The sequence below is a fragment of the Vombatus ursinus genome, unplaced genomic scaffold (genome assembly GCF_900497805.2).
Source record: "Vombatus ursinus unplaced genomic scaffold, bare-nosed wombat genome assembly UNPS02014798.1, whole genome shotgun sequence".
In the NCBI taxonomy this organism is placed as follows: Eukaryota; Metazoa; Chordata; class Mammalia; order Diprotodontia; family Vombatidae; genus Vombatus; species Vombatus ursinus.
Window position 1 is genome coordinate 28,720,308 of NW_020954576.1, and position 23,719 is coordinate 28,744,026.

The 23,719-nt window shown below is 37.8% G+C and overlaps 1 protein-coding gene across 4 annotated transcripts in view; it reads right to left on the minus strand.

Moving 5' to 3' along the window:
• Window positions 1-23,719, minus strand: part of LOC114050154 (protein dispatched homolog 1) — a 234,920-nt gene that overhangs the window by 211,144 nt on the left and 57 nt on the right. For 2 of the 4 annotated variants that reach the window (XM_027871767.1, XM_027871764.1), the window contains exon 1: window positions 23,598-23,712. The exons of 1 other annotated variant lie outside the window; for it this stretch is intronic. The gene's annotated coding sequence lies outside the window, so the exon portion shown is untranslated. Of the gene's footprint in view, window positions 1-4,007; window positions 4,033-23,597; window positions 23,713-23,719 lie in introns of those variants that run through there. One more of the 4 variants, XM_027871766.1, reaches the window with a different exon arrangement.

The following is a 23,719-nucleotide window of genomic DNA, read 5'->3' on the forward strand; positions in this document are numbered from 1 at the left end:
ATAACAAAACAAACTTGAATTTCTTGTAGCACTTTGTACCTCTCCTAGACACACAATTCTAATTTGTGTTACTTATGTATACTCCTGATCTCCCTATTAAACCCACTGAGATTAGGGGCTATGCATTACTCATCTCTGTATTTCCAACCCTATCCCAGAGCTTTATACCAAACTGATACTTATTCAATCTTTCTGAAATACAGGGAGCCAGAAGCATGAGATGCATTATCTAGCCAATGCCATGACCATCTCACCACCAGAAATGCAATGTGGCACAATATGATTAGCATTGGCCTAGAAGTCAACATTTGTTCACCCAAAAAACTCACATGAGATACCTATTAAATTCCAGGCAACTTTCTTCCTTGTCCAACTTCCTTCTGCCCCCCTAACCACATGTGTGTGTGTGTGTGTGTGTGTGTGTAGCCTCAACACTTCACTCCTCCAGGCTCCAACTTCCTCAAGAGAAATGAGGAGGCTGCACAAGATAATTGACACTGTCTGTGTGACCTTGAAGAAGTCCCTTAACTTCAATGGACCTCACTTTCCTCATCTGTAAACTGAAGGAGTTGGATTTGGTGACCTCTGAGATCCCTTCCAACTCTAAATATTAGAGGGTAAGATCCCATCCACCTTCCTGCTCTAACATTCTGTGAAGCAGTGAAAAGTACCCAGAAGAGGAAGTTAATGAAACAAAAGACATCATCAAAGTGTCAAATCCAACCCAGGGTTCTAAATTAGACCACACTACTAGATACCACATGAAATTTGTCTGATCTATGTCACTGCTGCACTGGTTTGAAGGCAAGGCACTGACTAGTAGATCTACTTTGGGTAATAAGTTAAAAAAAAACAATCAAAATAACTTTTCCTTCTCTCCTGATTTTAGTCTAGCAACCCAAATTTAATGACCTGTTTCTACTGGTCTAAAAATTCTTTCTCTAGGCATTAACAATAGCACTTAGGATGGTGATTCTCTACATGGAGAACATTGGAGCCTACTTCTAAGAGACTCATGCCAATAGAGAAGGGAAGTGTTTAGAGAAACTGTGGAACAGTTACAGATAATGTGTAATTGGTTCAGGTAGGTTAACCACATGTTGAAGAAAAGGCTCTTTGATTATTTGTGGAAGCATTCAAAAAGGCCCATAAGCTTTAGCTACTGCTGCCTCATTTGATTCCGGGAAAATCTTTGTGACTCCTTCACTCCGGTCATCTAATGAAGGGAGTAGAGTCTCCAGCAGTGGAAGTTCTGAAAAGTCTGCAGAACAAGCTGCAGGAACTTGGGAATCAGAGCCCAGGCCAGGTGTTGCAGCCAGCCCCACACTGATGCTCCAGCATCAATAAGTAAGGAGACATCTTCAGGAGCATCTTTGTTGATATTCCATCTCCTCTTTATGTTCCAAAGAGGCACCCTGATCATTTGGGGAGTTTCTTTCTCTGTTCTCATCTACTTGAGCCCCCATCAGTTATGTTCTCATTTGCTGGGGGGAGGTGGTGGCTGCAACTAGCATCCCAGTTTCATTTAAACAATTAACATCAATTGTCAAGCATGCTCCCCTCCCACATCATCTTAGTCAAGGGAGAGAAGGAGTAGGGAGAAGTAGGATCAGTTTTTACATAGCCTAAGTCCCAGCAACTTCACATCCAGTGATGGCATCTTGGCTATATGAGTTCTTGTCTCAGCTCCTGTTCAAAGAACCTAAAGGAACTCCTGAAGACAAAGAATGAAGGAATCATTGAGACTCCTTCAGAAGCAAAAGAGGCAAAGAAAGCTGAAATTGAAGCTAATAAGCCTTTTTGAATGCTTTTTTGTAAACCAGAGGTATCAAATTCATAGCCCTCGTGAGGCTGACAGAACTCCCCAATGTGGCCAGAACCAGAACAAAATGAAGTTGGGAAAAGTTTAACAAAATAAATAAAAATGCAATACAACACAACACAAATAATGTTTATTTACAGTTTTCTAAGTCAATATAAAATCATTCTATTTGAGTTTGACACCACTGCTGTAGACAATCAAATAGCTTCCTCTTCAACAGTAGTTGGTCAACCTGGAACCACGTATAGATTCTCTATACATGCTCCTCAGTTGTTCTAAGACATTTCTCTTAGATGCCATCATGATTCTTCTTGAGACAGGCTTCCTAGGTTCTGCATATGGAGACAACCATCCCAAGTGTTCTGTGTACGTGTCAGACCCCCATTACATAAGAATAAAAGGACATTTAAATCCCTTCACTATCTGACTCCAACCCAACTTTGCAGACTTGATTTTACCTTCCACTCCCTTCGTGCATTCTGCATTCCAGTCCAAAGAGTCTACCATTCCAGATACATGGCATTCTGTCTCCCATCTCCATTCTTGTACACAAACTAGAATGCCCTTCTTCATCTCTGCCTCTTGGAATCCCTATATTGCTTCAAGGTTCAGTTCAAGGGTCATTTCCTATACAAAATTTACCAGAATGAACCCTCTCCCACTCCAATTATTAATATTCTCCATCACTGCAAATTTTCTTTTTATACATTTTTGTATCTATTTAACTGTGTACAAGTTGCTCCCCTTGCCCACCTCCAGGAATGTAAGCTGTGTAAGGGCCAAGATTTTTTGTTTTTGCCTTGGTATTCCCAGTGCCTCCTACTGAGTAGGCACTTTAAAAAATGCTTGTTTAATTGAATTGACATTAGAAACTCAATTTGACTTAGTTCATTCTGTTCCCAAAGAACAAATAAATATAACTAACCACTACCTCAGCCAGTGGTATCCAATGCTAATAATGCTAGAATTTCTATTTTTGTTTGACCTCAATACTCAGACCAAGAAAATAAGTGCAATCTCTGGGTAATAAAATCAGACCTAGGTGGAAAACATACCTTTAGGAGATGAAGAAAATGCAAGGATTCCAAAGAATGCTTGAGATTATATACCACACCCAGAGGAGCTATTTGAGACTGAGTTACCCTTGGCAAACTCTCATCATCAGAGCTAGTTTCTTGGTCAAGGGTCTAATGATTACTTATTAAATGGCCAATAGCTTTCCTTTCATTTCCATATCAGTCTTTTTTAAACAGAACTGAAAAGAATGACACTCTCAAAAATAGTTCTTGCAGAGATGGAAATGTCTTCCCTATCTCCCTCCATATTCTTTTCAGCCCAGAGTAACCCCAGACTGGAAAGTAAGTAAAAAGGATTCTGAGTGATTACATGAAAGCTTAAATTCCTCCCCTGAAGCATGCTGTAATCAGAGAAATGTTCTGGCCTCAGAATTCCAGGTGAAATGAATTTTTATGTGAGCTGTTCCCATGCTTAATCTGTCACCTATCCTATTATTTCATTCATTCAACAAATACTTATTGAGGATCTGTGTATAAGGCACATTGCCATGTTTGCAACCCATCTTCAAATAAAAATTTTAATTAGTCACAAACTAACTTCACTAAAGAGTATTTTAAAAATAATAACTGAATAGTAAAGTACACTTCCTCTAGAGGAACATGAGTGTACCAAAAATAATTAGCTAAAATGAACATACTCATAACTTTTTTTTAGTGCTCTAAGAGTAGTTGAGAAAATGTAAAGAATAATTTGGTAATATGTCTTTGGAAATGAGAGTTCCCCTAGAAATTAAAGATTTTTTTTCAGGAGGATTTTGGATTTGAGAGCATATTTCATTTCTCTAAAGGGAAAAAAATTATGTAAATCTTATCATTATTATTTGGGGGAAAAAAACACAAAGTCATATGGAAGATAGATGCCTGATAAAGATCATAAATGCCTCAAAACTATCTAATGAGAAACATTAAGTTTATGGAAAATTGGAAAAAAATGGTCCTGCTAACCAAACTTTGTTTATCTTTGAAAGAAGGATAATTAAAATATATATATATATAATTAGTAGCTTTCACTAACATAAATTAGAAAGGAAGCAAAGGCAGAGTCAAAAGATGTAACATAGGGCAAAAGAAGGGTCAATAGGAGACAGGAGAGCTCCCAGATTCTTTACCTGCTTTGCAGATTTGCCCAGAAATTAGTTACAGCCTCTTCCAGAAATCAGAAAGTACCTGTCTTCCCAAAATGGAGTCCAAGAGAAGGGAATCACTACTGTCTTGTCCTGGAGAAAGCATGAAGTGGCAGGGTGAGGGTAATATTCTGCCAATCACAGATTAATTTGAGTTACCCAGTCCTTTTCTAAATGGAAATACCGTTGGGGGGGGTCAGCACAGGAAGTAACTTAAGTCTGCCAGTTTTTCCCACCTTATTTTAATCAGTTAACCCCCTACCTTACTATTACAGGAACAGAAATTTATTAGGGGGAAGAAGAAGAAAGGGTAAGTCATTTGGGAGCATGAGAAACTTGAAGGAGGAAAGGCCTGAATATTATTCAGCAATGGAGGGCCCTGGATAGCGAAAGGGCTGCATTAAGTATATTAGATTCCAGGAGAAAGGCAAATGGGGACTCCCAAGGATGCCAAGGAAATGGGTGTATAAAGTTACCAATAACAACTTTATTCCTCAAATTTTTCTTGGGAATCTGGTGGCAACAGCTGCCCATATTTGCCAATGAAAATTCAGCTACTCTAAGCTTTGGAGATCTGGGTTATCATATAATTGTGAGTAGGATACCTTGTAAATTGACACACTGGTAACATGATATAAAACATGAATAGATATAATTGCTAATGTTTATGGGGCACTTTAAGGTATGTAAAGTATTTTCTATTGTCTCATTTGATCCTCACAATGATCCTGTGAGGTAGGCGCTATTACTATCTCTATTTTACAGATGGGGGAAGCTGGAGCTGAGAAAGGTTAAGAGATTTGAAGTCCAATCTTCCTGCTTCTGGGTCCAACACTCCACCCACTACAACACACCAACCTAACACTAAAAAGAAGAGGCTACCCATTCCCCTTCCTCCTCACCCCTCAACTTCCACACCCAGGATGACGGTGAAAAAAAGAAGCTTTGTTCCCAGAAGAGTTGTTTGTTAACATATTCATGTAGTAAGTAGGGGAGCAGAAATGAGGGAAAAGAATATAGATCTCCTTCTACTTTACCTTAATATTTCTTGGCCTGATGTGACTCAGCAGCTTCTAAGGTACTGAAGTAATCACTTCTGACACTAGGCCACTCCACCCCTTTAGTGCACTCACAGGGATTCATTTCTGCCCCTTCCCCTCTGAAAAGGTCCCTTGGTTTACGTGATTTGGCATGGAGGCCATGAGATTTTGGCACATATTCTTTAATTTATCATCATGAAACCACACATCCCATTGGATACTTGGTATATCTTTGACAAACAGTCCATTCTTCCCCATTTAGCCTTGGTTATAGCCCAAAGGTTTCCAATGGGATTTCAATCAAGCAAGCTACCAGGCCACAGAAGCATGTTCATCCCCATCTCCTGAATAAATTTCTTAACATTTTGTGATGTGTGACATAGCACAAGCTAACGATGCAGCCTTTAGTAAAAAACTGTTAATAATCATGACATGCCTCTTACCAATGGAGCCAATAACAAGTTTGCTCAAATACACTGACACCTACAGATCTCCTTTACTGCTCTGTGGAACACAGCGTGCTACTTCTTCCTCAGGAAATATAAACCCACACTCTCTATGGGAAGAGCCTCATATCTTACATTTTTCCACTGATTCAGTTTCTTCTCCTTCCCTTTCACTTGCCAATATCTACCCCAATTCACTAAATTCTTAATTCTGCTTTTGAATCCCCTCCAGATCACCAGAATCTTTACTTGCTTTTTTTTCCCCATCTTGTCAAAGGAACTCTTCATCCTCCCTCAAAAAAAGTAGAGCAACAGAGAAACATTCTTCAGCTCCTTTCACCTCCTGCTCAAGTAAGCAGACCAGTCTGTCTTTCACACATACAGAGTTGGTGATTTCCTTTAATAGGAAAACAAAATAATAGCATCTGACTGGGAGGGTTCCCTTAGATTCATTATCTACTAATACAAAAAAAATTAGTATGGTACTTGCTATTATCTCCTGAAAATTCCCACAACAAAACTGCCTACTTTATTTATTTGCTAGTATTTCTGGGCTATTAGTTGCCTGTATGTTCCAAAGATACAATTTCTATAAAGCCTGCTATTCATACCCTTCTCAGAGTTAAGTAGCCCAAGTATGGTAACTATATGTATGTCTGTTTATACACCCTCAAGCACCCTAAAAATGAAAATACTAGCCAGGAAGTCAGTACACACAAGACCAATGGTTAAAATATTCAAAAGTCACTAACCTCCTCCCAATATATTCACTGGCACTACTGAATCTAAGGTGCCCTGCTGGCCTCCAAGACAATTAGTTCTGTGATCTTAGGCAAATTTTTCAACCCCTCAGAGCTTCTTTTTCTACAACTATAAAGACTGGAGATTGAGGGTCTCTGACAGTTCTGAAATTCCATGAGTCTACAAATTTAAGCATTTACTATGCAAAACAATGATACCAGGTCTATTAAGTATAGACATATGCATCAGTAAGGAAAAATTAACATTAATATACATTTTGAGATATCATCATTAAGCAACTTATTTTTAAGTCATAAGTCAGCACCTTAAATTTTAGATCGCGAATACACAATAAGTGAAATTCAAAAAGGCACATAATAAAAGAACTGAAATTTTAAAAAGGAAAAATACAAAAAAAGACCTTAGAGTCTATTTTCTACTTCCTATTTTTCAACAAAGACAGAGCCGAAAATCTTCAAGAACTACTCAATGGGAAAAAAAGCAAATATTTCTCTTTTTGCCAACACTGTATGACATTTTATACACTAGCATTTCTACATTGCACCAAAAGTATTTAAAATATTAACACAAAAGCCCTAAAATGGCACATTAAAAATAATAGTTAACAGATGTTTTCATTTTGTAATCTTTAAAAAAATACATTGAAGCATTTTAACATGTGGTTAGACTATTAACTATTTGAAAGTTGGGTTTATAAGAGGTAGCAATGTTATATCGTGTTTTTCTTTAGACATTGCCATGAGAAAAAGCAAGTGATGTACTATTTCCCGCATGCAATTTTTCAAAAACTAACAAAAGTATGATAGAAATATGTTTCATTGTTATTAAATTTTCATAACTTCCTGCTGTTTCAAACAATTTTGTAATTACTTTTAGTAGACACCATCTTTCTATAGAATGCCTATTTCTCCATCTGTAAAGGGATAACTGGAGAAATGTAGGCTTTGCAAAACTTTTTACTCCTTGGCAGCAGCAGTCAATTCAATTTAGCAAACATTTATTAAGTGCTTATTGTACACAAGGCATTAGGCAAGCCTGAGAATCAAAGTGAAGTGAGAATATACTTTCCAACTCCCTATCCCTATTGTCAGCCCATCTCTCACTGAAAATGATTCTGGAACCATTATGTGGCCCTACCCAAACACACACTAGGGAAATAAGACAAACTTACTTAGTGGCATTAACTCACACTCCTATTTCTACCCAAGAATATGTCTTAACCCATAGAATTCCACAGATGGAAAAAGCCTTCTAGGTCATCTAATCCAGCCTCTCACCCAAGGCAGACATCCCCTCTACCCACATCCCTAAACAGACAGTCATCTAGCATCAGCTGCAGTAGTTTCAGTGATAGGTAAGCCCACTACTCTATGAAGAATCTCATTTCAATTGCTTTTGTTATCTTTTATTGTTGTTGTTGTTGTTTTGTTTTTGTTTTTGTTTTTTAGGCAATGGGGTTAAGTGACTTGCCCAGGGTCACACAGCTGGTGTCAAGTGTCTGAGGCCAGATTTAAACTCAGGTCCTCCTGACTCCAGGGCCAGTACTCTTTCCACTGCACCACTTAGCTGCCCCTCAATTGCTAACCAACTAAGTTCTTCCTAATATATAACCAAACTAATTTTTTTTATTAGTGTATGACGTTGTTAAAATAGCACTACCTAGTTAGATGGTTCAGTAACTTTTTCTCCTTTGTTAGTAGATCAAATCTCAGCATTAATCAAACCAAATTTACCTTTTTTTTTAAGAAAAAAGAAATTCACTTCACTTACAGTATTATCAAGCTAATTATAATCTATATTTTAGGCACAAAAAAGATTTATCATTTATATATTGATTTTACAAAGTCTTTTTTTCCATGGTTTAAAACAGAGAAATACAAGTATAGGCCAAGCATCCAGTGTTTCATCAAAATTCTTGAGATTCTTTTCACTGTGATGACTATAGGTCATCAAGAAAAACAATGGCATCTTTGTCCCCTGGCTGGCTTGTAGGGTCTGCTGGCAGCAGCAGAAGGGGAAGTGATTAGTAGTGATAAACCAAGGACCAGAACTACCATTGAAGCAATTTGGTAAGGTTACGAAAGCAAAAACAAAACAAAACAAAACAAAAAACAAACAAAAACACATGCTAAATGTATTTTTTTCCATTTTAAATAATCAAGGTGTTTTAATATCAAGTAATATTAAAAGGTATGTTAGTTCATTGCCATATATAAAATGATTACTCAGCATGTTCTTTCATTAACAGCAGAGGGCATCAAGTAAGGCCCTAGGGACTTGAATAAGGTGGCACTTGAATAAGGTTTTAAAGCATGAGTAAGAATTCAACTGGCAGGGCAGTTAGGTGGAGCAGTGGATAACCGGCCCTGGATTCAGGAGGACCTGAGTTCAAATCCAGTCTCAGACATATAACACTTACTAGCTATGTGATCCTGGGCAAATCTCTTAACCCCATTGCCCAGCCAAAAAAAAAAAAAGGAATTCAACTGGCAAAGAGGGAAAGGGAAGGCATTCCAAGCACAGGAAATGTTGTAAACAAAGACTCTAAGGTGGTAAAATGCAGCCTTTATTTGAAAGACAGAATAGTACAATTTGACCAGAGCATTGAGAATTTTAAGTAGAAAGTAGACACTAGCTGTGTGATCCTGGAGAAGTCACTTAACCCTGTTTGCCTCCTCATCTGTAAAATGAGCTAGAAAAGGAAATGGTAAACCACTCCAGTATCTTTATCAAGAAAACCCCCAATACAGTCATGAAGAGTCAAACACAACTGAAAAGACTAAACAACAACAACAACAACAATAGAATAAGGACAGAAAGGGACAAGGTGCCAGATTATAGAAGACCTTCAATGATCAATAAAGAAATCTGACCTTTATTCAAAAGACAATAGGAAGCCAATCAAGATTTCTGAACAAAGGACCCAGAGCAATGTATAAGATTTGTTTGGCAGCAGTATGAAGGAAAGATTTATAGTGGGGGGAATAAGTAAAGGCAAGAAGATAAATAGGAAGGGAATTTCAGTACTCCAGGCAGTAGTGAGCATCTGTACTAGGTGGGGCAAAGATGATGGAAGTAGACCAGGGGGTAAATTCTAGAATTACAGATATATATATAACTGATATATATATATATATGTATGTATATATTATAACTGACAAGATTTGGTAACCAATTAGAGATGAGATGCTTAGGGAGAAGGAAGACTTAATTATAATATTAAAGTTTTAGACATTGGAGATTGGGTGAATGGTACTGTCACTGATAGACATATTGAAATTTTAAAAAAAAAATGGGGCAGCTAGGCGGTACAGTGGATAGAGCTCCAGCCTTGGAGTCAGGAGGACCTGAGGTCAAATCTGGCCTCAGACACTTGACTCTTACTAGCTGTGTGACCCTGGGAATGTCACTTAATCCGGATTGCCTCACCAAAAAAAAAAAAAGAAAGAAATATTGAAATTAGGAGGAAGAACAGGTTTAGCTGGAAAGACAATAAACTCAGTTGAGGATATTTAAGGGGGTGAAGTACCAGTGAGACATTCAGGTAGAGATGTCTAATAAACAGTTGGAGATAGAAGTCAGATACAGGTACAAAGCAGAGATCAAGACTAAGGACAGTGATTTTGGGAATCAGTCACATAGAAATGGTAAAAAAAAAAAAAAAAAAAAAAAGAGCAAGTAACCAGAAAGAATGACTGGTCATTGTCATAAAATTCTACAAAGATAATGAAAACTACAAAAAAGGCCACTCAATTTAGCCATTAGAAGGTCATCACTCTGAAGAATGGAACAGAAATCAAGATCAAGAACAAAGCAGATGATAAGGAAGTATAGACAACTTTTTTTTAAGAGGCTCAGTCAGAAATGAAGGGGAGGAGAGAGATGGTATAGGTGAATAGATGGTTCAAGGATAGACTTTTTTAGGATTAAATCTTCATTGTGTTTATAGACAGAAAAGAGCCACTTAAAAGGGAAAAACTGAAGATACATGAAAGGGAAATCATGATTACTGAAACAAGGTCCTAGAGGTGGGAGGTTATGGGACCAGGAGTGTGTTGGTCCCATTTTACATTTGACTGTTTAACAGCTATCCCTCCAGGGAAAAAACAAACATGTATACAAGACATACTTTTAAGTTTAATCCCCATTATTAACATTTTCTCCAACACTTTCTTAAGTCTAAACAAGCAACAAAACAATGCATTAAGTCCTGACATGAGAAGTTTTATGATTTCCAAGGTATAAATGCTCATACTGAAAATTTAACAATCAGCTCTCACTGGTTTCAGTATACTCCTTGATAAGATATGGAATTTCCTTAGCAAAAAGTAGGACTATCTCTTCCTTTGAGAAAGGAGGGACAAAGAGTGTGAATGAGGGTGCTAATAAGTTTTTGTGATTAAGGGAGGCAAGTTGAAGAAGTTCCTTCCTGATGGTCTTGGTCTTCTCAGTGAAGTAGAAACTATTTGCTCTAAGTATGAGGAAGTTGATATGTAGCTGAGAATTTGAGAAACCAGGAAAAAAGTTTTAGTATTCTCATGGTGAGGTATCAGTAACAGAAAGATTGGTAAGCTGAAGGAAGGAAAGAGATGAGGTCCTCAAGAAATCCATGCCAGAACTGAATGCTAGACTAGGAATCAGAGAACCTAGATTCATTAACCTGAGGCAAATCTCTTCACCCTCCAGAGATTTAGTCCCCTTTATCCGTAAAATAAAGATATCTGCCCTTCCTATCTCATAGGATCATTGTGAAGATCACAACAATTTGTAACCATAAATTACCATATGTCAGATATTATTTTTAATTTTACAAAATGTGAATTACCATTACTACCTATTCTTCTGCCCAGCTCCAATGCCTCAGGATAGCATGGACATGACCTGGATCGTCCTCAAAGAGTTTGCCGGTGGTGTACAAATTCTGGAAGGTTCAACCAAACAGGAAAGACTCCAAGTACAGGCCCAGTGAACAGCTATATGGCTATCTTCTCAACCAGGCTACTTAATTCAAGTAGATCGAAATATTTATTAGGTGCCTATTATTTGCAAGGCATTGTATAAGACTTTGGAGATAAACACACACAAATTAAAAGTGCTTGCCCTCAAGTTTATATTCTACAAGGGAGATTTAACATGTGTACAGATTTATTAATACAAGATAATATAAGGGAAAGAGCACCCTAAAAAATAGGAAGCAAGGGCCTTTGCTAGAAGAGAGAAGGCAAAAGGCTTAAAGAGAAGAAGTCTAAAACAGTAACTTCAGAAAGAGTAATAAAGAGGCAATCACTATGGACTGTCATGCTCCATGAGGGTCCACTTGTGATGAGATAACATAAATCTGTAATGAACTACTGCAGCATTTAGCAGTACAGAGACAGAAAAGCAGAGTTGGGGGAAAACCAGGGTAGGGCTTACCCCTAAAGTACAAGTAGTGATAGGATACTGAGGCAAGAGAATTAAGCATAAAGGACAATGCATAGGTGAACTGTTCAGTCACAGGGTAGATTCTAAAAGAAAGGAAATGAAGCCAGATGATGTGCAATAAACTAGGAGAACAAAAAAAAAAAGGATAAGGAAAAAGTCTGTAGGTCATGATGAGGAAAAATAGGTTTAGATGGGACAGAATAGGTTAAGGCAGAACAGATGGTTAGTTATGAGCAGAGAGGAGAATTTCAGAGTTCATTATTATGGAGGTGGCACTGCTAAGGGTAAATGCTAAGATCTATCCCTGTGGGTGGCTGAGATAGAGAGTGATACAGGGTTTTTGAGGGGGAAATAGCATGTATTTTAAAGTCCCTAAGTATATGGGCAAGGGTTAGAGTGGAGAAAGAAAATCTAAGTATATTTTAGTTGCATAAGTGAGGCTTTTTGATCTTATTTATCAGCTTTCCAGCTGGGAGTTGTGCTATATTCTCTAAGGCCCCTTTCAGTGCGAAGAGTCTATGATTCTAAAAGCAGAATAAAAAGAACTAGGAATCATAACTGACCACAAGATGAATATGGGCCAACAAACTTTTTTTTTCAAAAGCAAGTTTTGTGGGAGAAGAGCCAATACAAATCTAGGCTCTAATTTAAAAAAAAAAAAAAGCCAGCATGTAATAGCTTAGAAGTAATATTTCCTCTCTACTTATCAATTTTGGTCACTACTTCAAAAATGATGAGAAGAAACCAAAAAAGGCTTCAGTAAAGATTAAACAAGACAAGGATTCAAAAAAATCTTTGCTGAATGAATGATTTTTAAAAAGGGATGTAAAATGGGTCTTTTAAGGATCACTTAAAGGCATTGAGGTTGTCTAGCCTGAAGAAGACAAAGCTGCAAAGAAACTCACTGAAGGGTTTTTACCAAGGGAAATTGTTTTCCATATCAGAAAAGAACTAAATATGAGCAAATGAGCTTAAAGAATGAGGGATCAGGAAAAATTTTGCCACCAGGGTGAGAGGATAATGAAACAGGCTACAAAACTATTTACCCCAAATGGTTTAGACAGCAATAAGTAAGTAAGGCTGAAGTGAAAAATCTTTGGAAGCTCCTTTCAGCTTTTAAGATTCAAAAAATTGAAGCAAAAGAATAAAAACTGACTATATTTGATTAGAATTCACCAGAGAGTTTCACATTTTACAGATGCATAAATTATTACGTAAATAAATTTTCTAATTGTATCACAGTGTACAAAGGAAGTACTGAAACCTAGAGGTAAATATTTTTAAAGAAAGAATTCCCTCGGGGCAGCTAGGTGGACAGTGGCTAGAGCACTGGCCCTGAAGTCAGGAGTACCTGAGTTCAAATTCAGCCTCAGACCAAACACTTGACACTTACTAGCTGTGTGACCCTGGGCAAGTCACTTAACCCCAACTGCCTTAAAAAAAAAAAAAGAATTCCTTCATAACGTGAATAAATACCCCTAATTTAGCTGTTACACATTCAGATTTTCACTTATGGGGGATAATTCTTAAAAAAAAGAAAAAAATCTACTGATTAAATAACTAAGGTACTTTAAGCCAAGGATTATGGACTGCTATGACAATATTAAAGAAACTGTCAAATACACGAAGAATTCATTCAACAAGTAAAATTCATTGAGCATTTATTTACTATATAAATAGCATTGTGGGGAATACAAAATAAGAAGGCACAGTTGTGTGGCCCTCAAAGGCCATCTAGTTGAGGAAACAAGACACACACAGTTTGAAACCTCAACTTGAACGTAGGCACTGCATCATTTTCTTCTCTGTATCTCCCATTGTACCCTGAAGACAGTAGGAACTCAAGATATAGCTGAATACATAAAGATTGTTCAAGAAGTCTAGATTAAGAAAATTACCCCTCCATTTGTTCCTTCCTTATCTTATTGTTTGCATCACTACAAGCAAACACTACAATGAATTTGCTCATTCTGTTAACAAACATTTAAGGGAGAGACTCACAGTAGAGTGGCAATCAGGAAATTGCAGGAAAAACTAGTCAGTGACCTTTATAGCCCAAGATCACAAATTTGACCGACAGGCAAGTAACCTGGGCAGGAACTGTGGAACAAGGATCACAGATTCAGGGCCCAGAGTTCCAAGTTAGGCCAGCAGCACAAAATGTCTAAAGCTGATCAAGGGCTCAGTCCTTGGCCCGGTCCAACAGCAAAGAGTAAAGTAAAATAAAGGGGTACTTAGAGCTCTGAGTTAGGCAAGCCCAGACTCAAAGGTGGAGTCAGCCTCTAGATTAGGCCAGCAGCTAGGGCTAAAAGCATAAAGACTCAACACTGAGAACTCCAAGCTATGGCATCCAGGGGAACTCACAGCTTATCTCAGCCCCCAGGCCAGGATAGCAGTTGGAGACAGGAAGCACAGGACTATACCCAGAGCAAGGTTACCTAGAGCAAACTCAGGATTACCTTCAGAGCTAGTCCCCCCCCAGGAAAATGGAGGTGGGGAGAAAGGCAGAGAGGTTAGGATCACAGAGACAGCACCAAAAGAGCTCCCAGCTAGGCTAGAAATGCCAATTCCAGATTACTGGAAGAATGACAAAACATAAACAGAGAAGAAGTTATTAAGAGGCTGAGGGTGCCCAAGTCACAAACCCAAAAGACAGTAACTACAAAACACTTAGAAGCAAAGCCTCAAAGAAAAACATAATCTACCCACAAGATCAATCCTAGAAGAAATGAAGAAAAAGTTTAAAAAAGGAGTTTTACATTGTACACAGTAACAGCAATACTATATGATGAATGACTTAACTATTCTCAGCAATACAGTGGTCCAAGATATTCCAAAGGACTCATGATGAATAATTCTATCCACCTCCAGAGAAAGAACTGATAGAGTATAAATGCAGATCAAAGCATACTATTTTTCACTTTCTGTATTTTTTTTCCATTTTTTTCCCTTTAGGTCTATGTCTTCTTTGACAATATGACTAATATGGTAATATGTTTTGCATGATTGAACATGTATAACCTATATCAAATTACTTACTGTCTCAGGAAGGAAGGAGGCGAGGATGGTAGAGAGATAATTTGGAACTCAATTTTTTTAATGAATGTTAAAAATTGTTTCAACAAGTAACTGGGAAAAAATAAAAAAAATTTTTTAAATGAGTTTTGAAATAGTATTTAAAATGAAATGAGGGAAATAGAAGATAGCAGTGAAAAAGAAATGAGAACAAAGAGACATGGAAAGAAAATTACAGGTTGGCACAAGAGGCACAAACTTTACCCAAACAACAAACTTCCTGAAAATAAGAATGGACCAAAGAGAAGTTAATGAGTCAATGAGACAATAAGAAACAGTAAAACAAAGTTGAAAGACTGAAAAAATAGAAGAAAATGTAAGGTAGTTCAAATTAAAAACTAACCTAGAAAACAGATCAAGGAGAAATAATTTAAAAATCACTGGACTCTCTCCTGAAAGCCATGACCAAAAAAAGCTTGGATAGCATATTTTCACGAAAATCATCTTAGAACAAGTGGGCAAAGTGAAACAGAAAGACTCCACTGGTTACCTCCTGAAAGAAACCTCAAAATAAAAACTAGGAATGTCAAAGCCAAAATCCAGAGCTTTCAGGTAAAAGGGAAAATATTGCAAGCAGCCAGAAACAATTAAAATACCAGGAGTCACAGTCAGGATCACACACAATTTGACAGGCACCATTATTTAGGAGCAGAGAGCTTGGAATGATATTACAGAAGACAAAGAATATAGACTTACAACCAAAACTAACTTGTTCAGAAAAATACGTGTAATCTTACAGGAAAAAAAACCAGACCATTAATGAAATAGAGGCCTTCCAAGTATTCCTTAGTAGAAACTATGAAATACAAATAAGGAATAAAGTGAAACATCAAAAAATAAATATAAGTAAGCAATCAGATAAGATTTTATAAGGATGAAATTTTTGCTTTCTAATGGGGAAGGAGGGAGGGATTAACACAAGGAACCCTTCAAATAAGTGCCTGGGAGTGATTTTTGTTATGTTTTGATGACTTTAAAAAGATGGGGGGAAAAGGGAGGGAGAGAAGAGAGACAGTAGGGAATAAAAGAGTAGAAATGTGGCCAGGGAAAAGGCTTATCCCATATAATCAGGGAGGTACATGGAGAACATGCAAAAAAGTAGTAGCAGGAACTTGTTATCACTTGAATCTCACTTTGAATAGATGCAGAGTAAAGTGAACAGAATCAGGAAAACAATTCATATGATAACATTGTAAAGATGAACAATTTTGAAAGACTTTAAGAACTCTGATCAACACACTGATCAACCAAAATTCCAGAAGATCAATGATTTAGAATGTTGCTGACCTCCTGACAGGTGACGAACTAGATATGCAGAGTGAGAAATGTTTTTGCAGATATAGCCAATGTGGGGTTACGTTTTACTTGGCTATGTGAACTTATTGCAGATGTTTTGTTTTTCTTTTTTCTCCTCAGTGAAGGTTGAGGGAGGTAGGAGAGTAGAAATTTGTTCACTAAAAAAATTTTTTTTTAAAAAAAGCATTTTTTTTAAGTGCATGTTCTGTGCCAGGCACTAGAGATACAAAACAAAAAGAAATCAGGACTTGCCTTCAAGGAGCTTACTTCAAAGGAAACCACATGTATAGGGAAAAAAATACAAAATATTGAAAGGAAACAAAACAGAAAAGTGAATATTTTCTGAATATTTCAGAAAAAGTAATTTCTTTGGTGAGGACACCAGCATTTGGGTACTGGAAAATGAGGACAGGTTTCCTGCAGGAGGTGATAACTGAGTAGTACTTTGAAAGACGATGGTGTCTATGAGGCAGAATCAAAAGAAGGGCATGGGAGAGGATAGAGGAATGAGCTGTCTGAAGGGAGCAAGCTAATTTGGCTGAGGAGAGTAATGTTCAATAAGCCTGGAAAAGTAGGCTGAAAGCAGATTGTGAAGGGTTTTAAATGCCTGAGAAATTTGTATTTTATCCTAAAACAGAGGTTTTCAAACTTTTTGGGCTTAGGACCCCTTAACACTTTTAAAAATTGAGGAGTCCCACCTCCAAAGAGCTTTTGTTTATGTGACTTATAACTATCTATATTTAATACTGGAAATAAAAACACCTTAGTATTTTCATAAAAATAGTTTTGACCTCAAGGTCTTGTTGTCCTAGAGCAGTTGTGTCAAATTCAAGAAGAAACAAATCCCTGAGGCCACATACTGACTTAGAAAACCACAAATTAACATTATCTATATTGTACTGATGTTTATTTATTGTGTTAAACATTTTCCGATTATATTTTAATCTGATTCTGGTCACACTTGGGAGTTTTGTGGCTGACCAGTGGGCTTGGAAAACCATTGTCCTAGAAACAAGAAGGGATTACTGGAGCTACCTTGGGGAGGCAGGGTGACATGGTCATACCTATACTTTAGGAATATCAACCTGGGATATCACCATATCAAGCTCCAAAAATTCTTAAAGCCGAATACTCTAATTCCACCTATGTTTCGAATAACCTGCACTGAATATTGATGACCTCACTGTATACTGCTCTTTAGGTATAAAGCACAATTTTGCACTTCAAAATATTTTACCTATGCCTATAGCAATGTCATAATTCTTTTCTTTTAGCCTATTTGCTACCATACAGTTGATATAAGCCTTTGTCTACAGCAATGATTAATTTTCAGTTTCAAATTTAATTTTTCAGTTCTCTCCTCCTTTTCTTATTTTTGACTACATATACCTCAGAGTACTTCTTAATCTTTTTGTGTTGTAGACCCCTTTAGCAGTCTGGAGCCCTTTTCAGAATGCTTTTAGTAACTAAAGGAAATGCTATATTTTAGTTAGAGGTTAATGAAAATAAAGATATATTTTTTTCCCACTCAAGTTCATGGACTCGCTGAAATACATGCACCTCTTTACTCAAGTTAATAACCCTAGTCTTAGAGTCATTTTATTATCTATCCCACTATGGGCTCCTCTCCAAACTTCCCTATTTCTTTCCCATTATTTAGGCTTGAAACCTTGAAATTACACTTTGACTTCTCTTATCCCCAATATGCTGAGAGAGAGAGAGAGAGAGAGAGAGGGAGAGAGAGAGAGAGAGAGGATCTGCCCCTTCCTTTCCACTCTAAGTTATTGCCTTCATCTAGGAACTCAACTCCTGTTGCCTCGACCACTGCAACTATTTCCTAACTGGTTTCCCTACTTCCCAACTCTTAAATCTAGTCTGTCCAAGGGAATAAAAAAAAAATCTTCATAAAATTGCTTTGATCATATTACTTGCCAGTTTAAGTCTTCAGTGGTTTCCCAATGTATATAGTAGCCTTTTCTAAACTAAGTTCTTCAGAAACCTAGTGTTATATGTGATGAAAGTAAGGATTTCCCGAGAAAACTGATGCTAATGTTTTTTCCCCTTTAAAATGCAAAACATGAAAGTATATATCATATGGCTCCAAATATAGGCCATCCTTTTCCCCTTGAACATAATCTGGAATCGTATTCTTATTATAGGTTGAATGACAATGAAAATAACAAAGAAAAGGAGAAATTACTTTAAAATGAATAAAATATCTTTATTTGAATTGGAAAAAAAACCCTTTCGCAAACAAATATATTTTGCATAGAAATTTTATATGGTACCTTTCCAGTACTATATGTTCATAGAGACAGGTGGGAACTGTAAGGTCTGTAATGTGGGGGGTTTCTGGGTATAGGAATTCCCTTCATCCTCTGGAACTTTATAAGTTGGTAGATTACTGAATCCTAGGATGTTGCTGGAGGATCACGGGGTTTACGTATCAGATGACTCAGAGTCACTCACTTAGTATATTAAAAACCAGATTTGAACCCAAAGCTCTCCTGACTCCAAGTCCAGCATTTTATCCACCACTCCAAGCTACCTCTACAAGCCCATGTATTTTTCCCCCTCATTTTAGAGTAGTGGCCAATATTCAGACTAATATGATTTGTATCAAAACTATTTACATGGGGCAATTTGTCATTATATACACTGTTTCTTTTATTTTGCTCAAAATGTTTCCCAATCTCCTTTTATCCTGAGGGTAATTGAATGTTTCCAGGTTCCACAAGACCCACATTTATGGGTTCCATCAATATAAGTCAAGCCCAAAAGTGTTCTGTGGCCAAATTAATTTAAGAAATGCAGGCCTAGGGGACAAAATTGAACTTGTTAGCCTGGCACTCAACCCATTTTATAATTCTACATCACCTTTATCTCCTACTCCTCTACAAGAATCCTTTGTTCAAATATCTATTTACTGTGCCCTGAACACACTGTGTCCTGAACAGACTGTGTGCAGTCCTTCATCTGCAGCTTTGGGATAGGGTCTTACACATCCCTCACTAACTAGCCTTGTGTTAACACCACATAGGTGCTGAACAACATAATTGCTGAGGATCAAATAGGAGTCCTCTTTTGATGCTGATTTCAATATTTCAAAGGTCCATATTTTAATCATGTGGGTACTCAGATCATAATTCCTCTCTAACTTAGTAGAGTCCTTCAAAGTTGCTGTGACCACAAGAGTCATCATTCTGTAGCCAACTTGACCAGGGATAGTCTTAGTTTACCAAGACCGTTCCTCAGACAATAGGTTTCATACTCAGAACCTTCCCAACTTGGTGGGACCTGCCAGAGCTTACACTCCAATGGCATAAGTCTTCAAGAACCCTGGGTTACTTCCATGCCAGGAGGAGGCATCATGGTGAGACTTTGATGGTGATATTTTGACCCCTCTCTTGGTCATTTCGCAAGTGAAAATGTTCTCACTAGCCTCTTACTCTATTTTCTCACCAAAATACTTACGTCAGAATAACATTCCAATGCTATTGTTATGTTCATGTCATTCTTTCTCAAAGTCTCCAGTGACTCAGTTATCCCATTAAGGCTCTCTGCGAGGCCTCGCCCTCATGTCCTTTCAGTGGCAACTACTTTCCTTCAATCACTGTATTTTGACATATCAAACAAGACTTTGTTCTCAAATCCTGTTTTTTCTGCACTACTCTAGAATCACAATTTGGTCCAAAAATTTCAAACATATTTTCAACCCTTTACCTTCTTAAATGCTGTTGACCTCTAGCATTCAGACTCTTCCTACTTTCAGCCATATGCCTGAAGTGTCCCCCCAAAACTAGCTAAGCTGAATACTCCCTCTAAAACCTCAATCAAAAATTCTCCTCTCTTTAGTTATCAGCATTAAATCTATGAAATATGATGGACACTTAAAAATTTTAAATAAACACTAAGCTCAATCAGTTTACTACCTATAATATTTGCAAGTATAATGTATCCACTATGTGGACACCATTTCGATACCAAGTGCATATAGGCAAGAGTTATAAGTACATTATTACTCAATACTATTTTAATCGAAGTATTACTAATCACTTTATATAGTCTGGTTACTTTAGTGTTTTGCTACTTAAACAAATAAAAGCCAACACTCATATAGCACTTAAAGGTGACCCTAGACAAGTGCCGTTACTTGTCTGGTTACCTGTTTCATTTGTCATTTGTCATCACTAGATGATCTCTAAGGCTTGAAATCTATAAGCTGATATACATTCCCTCATCTAATCCTCAAAACAACACTGGGAGTTGGTATTATAAACCTCAGTTTTCCAGATGAAGAAAATGAGGCTCAGAAAGGTGACTTGCCCATAGTCACGAAACTATTAAGAGTCAGAGGCAGGATTTTAATCGAGTCCTCTACTGACTCCAAGTCCAACATTCTTTCCCCTAGACCACACTAATTCTCAATGACATAAACAGCTGATTCAGGTCTACCAATCTACCCCAAGGTAGGGAAACCTGTCAGGGGTTGCAGAGTTATGAACCCAAGGCAGCAAGGTTAAGAGAACTTCAACTACCAGGATATGATGGCTCCTGGATTCTCCAGATGAGCTGATGTCGTAACTTGGCTCCTCACAGTTTCTATGATAAGCACAGCCCCAACCCAAACCAAGTGGATTAAAGGGCTGCCTAATAACCAGAACACCACCCTCCTAGTAGCAAGGTTTTCTATCACTCAGCTGTTACACTGCACAATCTAGGCTGGGACTAAGGGAACTATAGCCATTTTCTCCCAAGTTATACAGCAGCTAGTTGGTGAGAAAACTAGTCCTGGCCTCTCTCTAGCAAGCTCTTCTGATTTGGTACCCAAAACTAGAGGACCATGTGCTGGCTCACAGAAAATTTCTTTCCATCCAATGTGTACAATAATTAAGTAGTTATTTATAATAAAATTAATGTTCAGAGACAGTATACATAAAACCAGAAATCAATATACCCAGAGACAAGTAAGAAAGCTTTAAATTTATTCTGTGATTATAACAGAGGATAAAGAATCTTAATCATTCAGGATGCAGGGCAATTGAAATACATTACTAGAAACTGTTACACCAGAAGACAGATGTTCTTGTGTTTCTGCTCCGAGAACTTCCTTCCAAGCATGAACTAAAGTCTGAAGATTCGAATGCTTTCTCAATTGCTTTTCTCCCAGAAACGAAGGGAAAATGAGCTGGGTAAATGTTTTAATCTAAACTGTATGGAAAAATAAAACCAAGCCTTATCAGATGAACAGATCAAATCAAGGCCTATCTACTTGAGAAAGGATGAATTAAAATTAAGAGCTATATCTAAGAATGAATATGGCAGTTAATGTAAACACTTTAAAGAACTGCTAGGTTTTTTCATTTATTCCCCCATTCCCTTAAAAAAAAAGAAAGAAAGAAAGAAAGAAAGAAAGAAAAAACAAGGGAGGAAAGCATTCACTGTACTAAGTCTACATTCTATGGCAGCGGTTTGTGCCAACGTTATGTTCTACGTCTAAGCCAGTATCAGGTACACTCTTAGATCTCACTCAAACATAAATCTTCAGGGCCACCCTGGAGGTGCTTTTTGAGGTAATAACAAAGGTGGCAAGGCACTTCACTGTCAACTACAAATAGCAGTTCCCTACTTAACATGGAAAGGTTAAGAGTCAGGCTACTGAACCAAACTAAAAGTTACCTACAAAGTAAAAGAGGCAAATACTTGAAAAGCCAAACACTTGAAACAAGCAAAATTGCTAATCATCAAATACCAACTTGCACTATTAACAGAAACACTGGCTCTTCCTAGCTAAAACTGGCAAATTTCTGGGCAAACAACTTGGAAGCTACTTAATATCTAGAAAGAGTTTGATTTCACAATTACATATAAATGACTATACATTTGTGTTATATGTGTGTGTGTGTGTATGTATACTGTCCAGACTTGTGATTTCATTGGTGTAGAAAATTCCCTATGAGGAAACACCTTCTACCAGTATAGATCAGTACCTGTTATAAACATCATAGCCTCAGACAATGCCTGAGGCACTGAGAGTTTAAGTGACTGGCCCAAGCTCACATTGCTAGTGTCAGAAGCAGTATTTGAATTGAATTTGAATTCAAGTCATTCTATTTCTGCCTCTTTATAAATGTGTAGATAAATAGATAACACATATATAATACAAAAAGATAATTAAGATTAGTAATAAATTACCAAAAAGTAGGTATGCTACAAGACTGAAAATTAATTAAAATAAAATGCTCAAATGTAGGTATAAAAGGGCAGAAATAGGGTTTTGGTACCATATTTTAAAACAATCAAATATCTTCTGATCAATGCAATCAGAATTTTTACTCTATATTGAATTCAGTAAAGCTGGGAAAAGAGCTCTTAAGAAATGCCAATATTAACAGCATCCTAATTCGAAACTGTCATAATTGGGGAGGCAGTAGTAGGAGAAAAGAAGCATTTCTCCTAATCTATTCAAAACTACATTATTGGGGAAGAAACAGTGGAAAAAAAGACGCATTTCTCCTAATCTTAAAAATACAACTAAAAGAACTATCCAATAGCCTAACATTTTAGGAAATGATCAGGCATATCAAAATAGACATGTCAGAATATCAAAATGGACATGTCAGAATAAAGAAATAGAACATAAAAGACATAAACAATGCACTGTGGCTATAAATCCTATAAAGGTAGAACTCACTTTCTTAATTTCTCTGCAACAGGAAAAAAAAAAGGTGTCGAGGACACTTTCATTAAGCAATAAAATAACCAAAATACAACAAACTTCGTGAGAAGGAACCAAGAAGAACAATTCTGGTTGACTGTTTGAAGGGAATTTTGTAATATAATGGATTTGAACGAGGAAAGCAACATAAGTAGCTCTATTAAATTAGACCTGGGTGAAGAAGAGTTCAAAAGTCTTCAGTGGGATTGGAAAATCTTTCCCTGAAATCCACACAGAAAAATACCTATATCAAAAAACAGTATTAATTGCAAGTGAAGTAGTGACAGGTCAGTATCCAGTACACAGGTGAACACATTTCCCTGACCCTGAGCGTTTGTTACCTCTTGCAGTGGAGAACCCAGTCTTTTCCTTTGGGAATTCCCAAGAGAAAACTGCTCCATCTGCACCCATCTCCTACGGGTCACCCTGGGTCGCCCCATCCTTTACCAAAGCTTCCTACGGCCAGCTGTCCACCCGCTTTGAGGCAGTCTACACGCACAATTTCTGTCCTTCAAGGCTGCTCTCTGGCGGGATGACATCCCCATCCGTCTCCCTTCAGGCTCCCCTGGGCTCTTTCCTTTCCACACCCAGCCTCTCTCCGGCCCTCCAAGTTGCCCATCGGACCGAGTTCTCCCTCCTTCACCTCTCGCTCTCGGCCGGCCTCCCCCCGCGGGGCTCCGCTCCCCTCCGGCTCGGCTTCCCTTTCCCCATCCCCCCCGGGGATTCCCTAGCCCCAGCCCAAGCCTCCCTCCTCTCCCTCCCCGGGATCCCCGGTCCCTCCCCTTCCACCCTCGGGATCTCCCCAGTCCCTCACCTCCGATCCCCCGGTCCCTCCCGTGACACCGGGGCAGCGGTCTGGCCGAGCGCCATTCCCTAAGGAGACCAGACGCTCGGCTCGGGCTCCTCCCGGGAGGGAACAAGCTTTCTGAAAGCTCA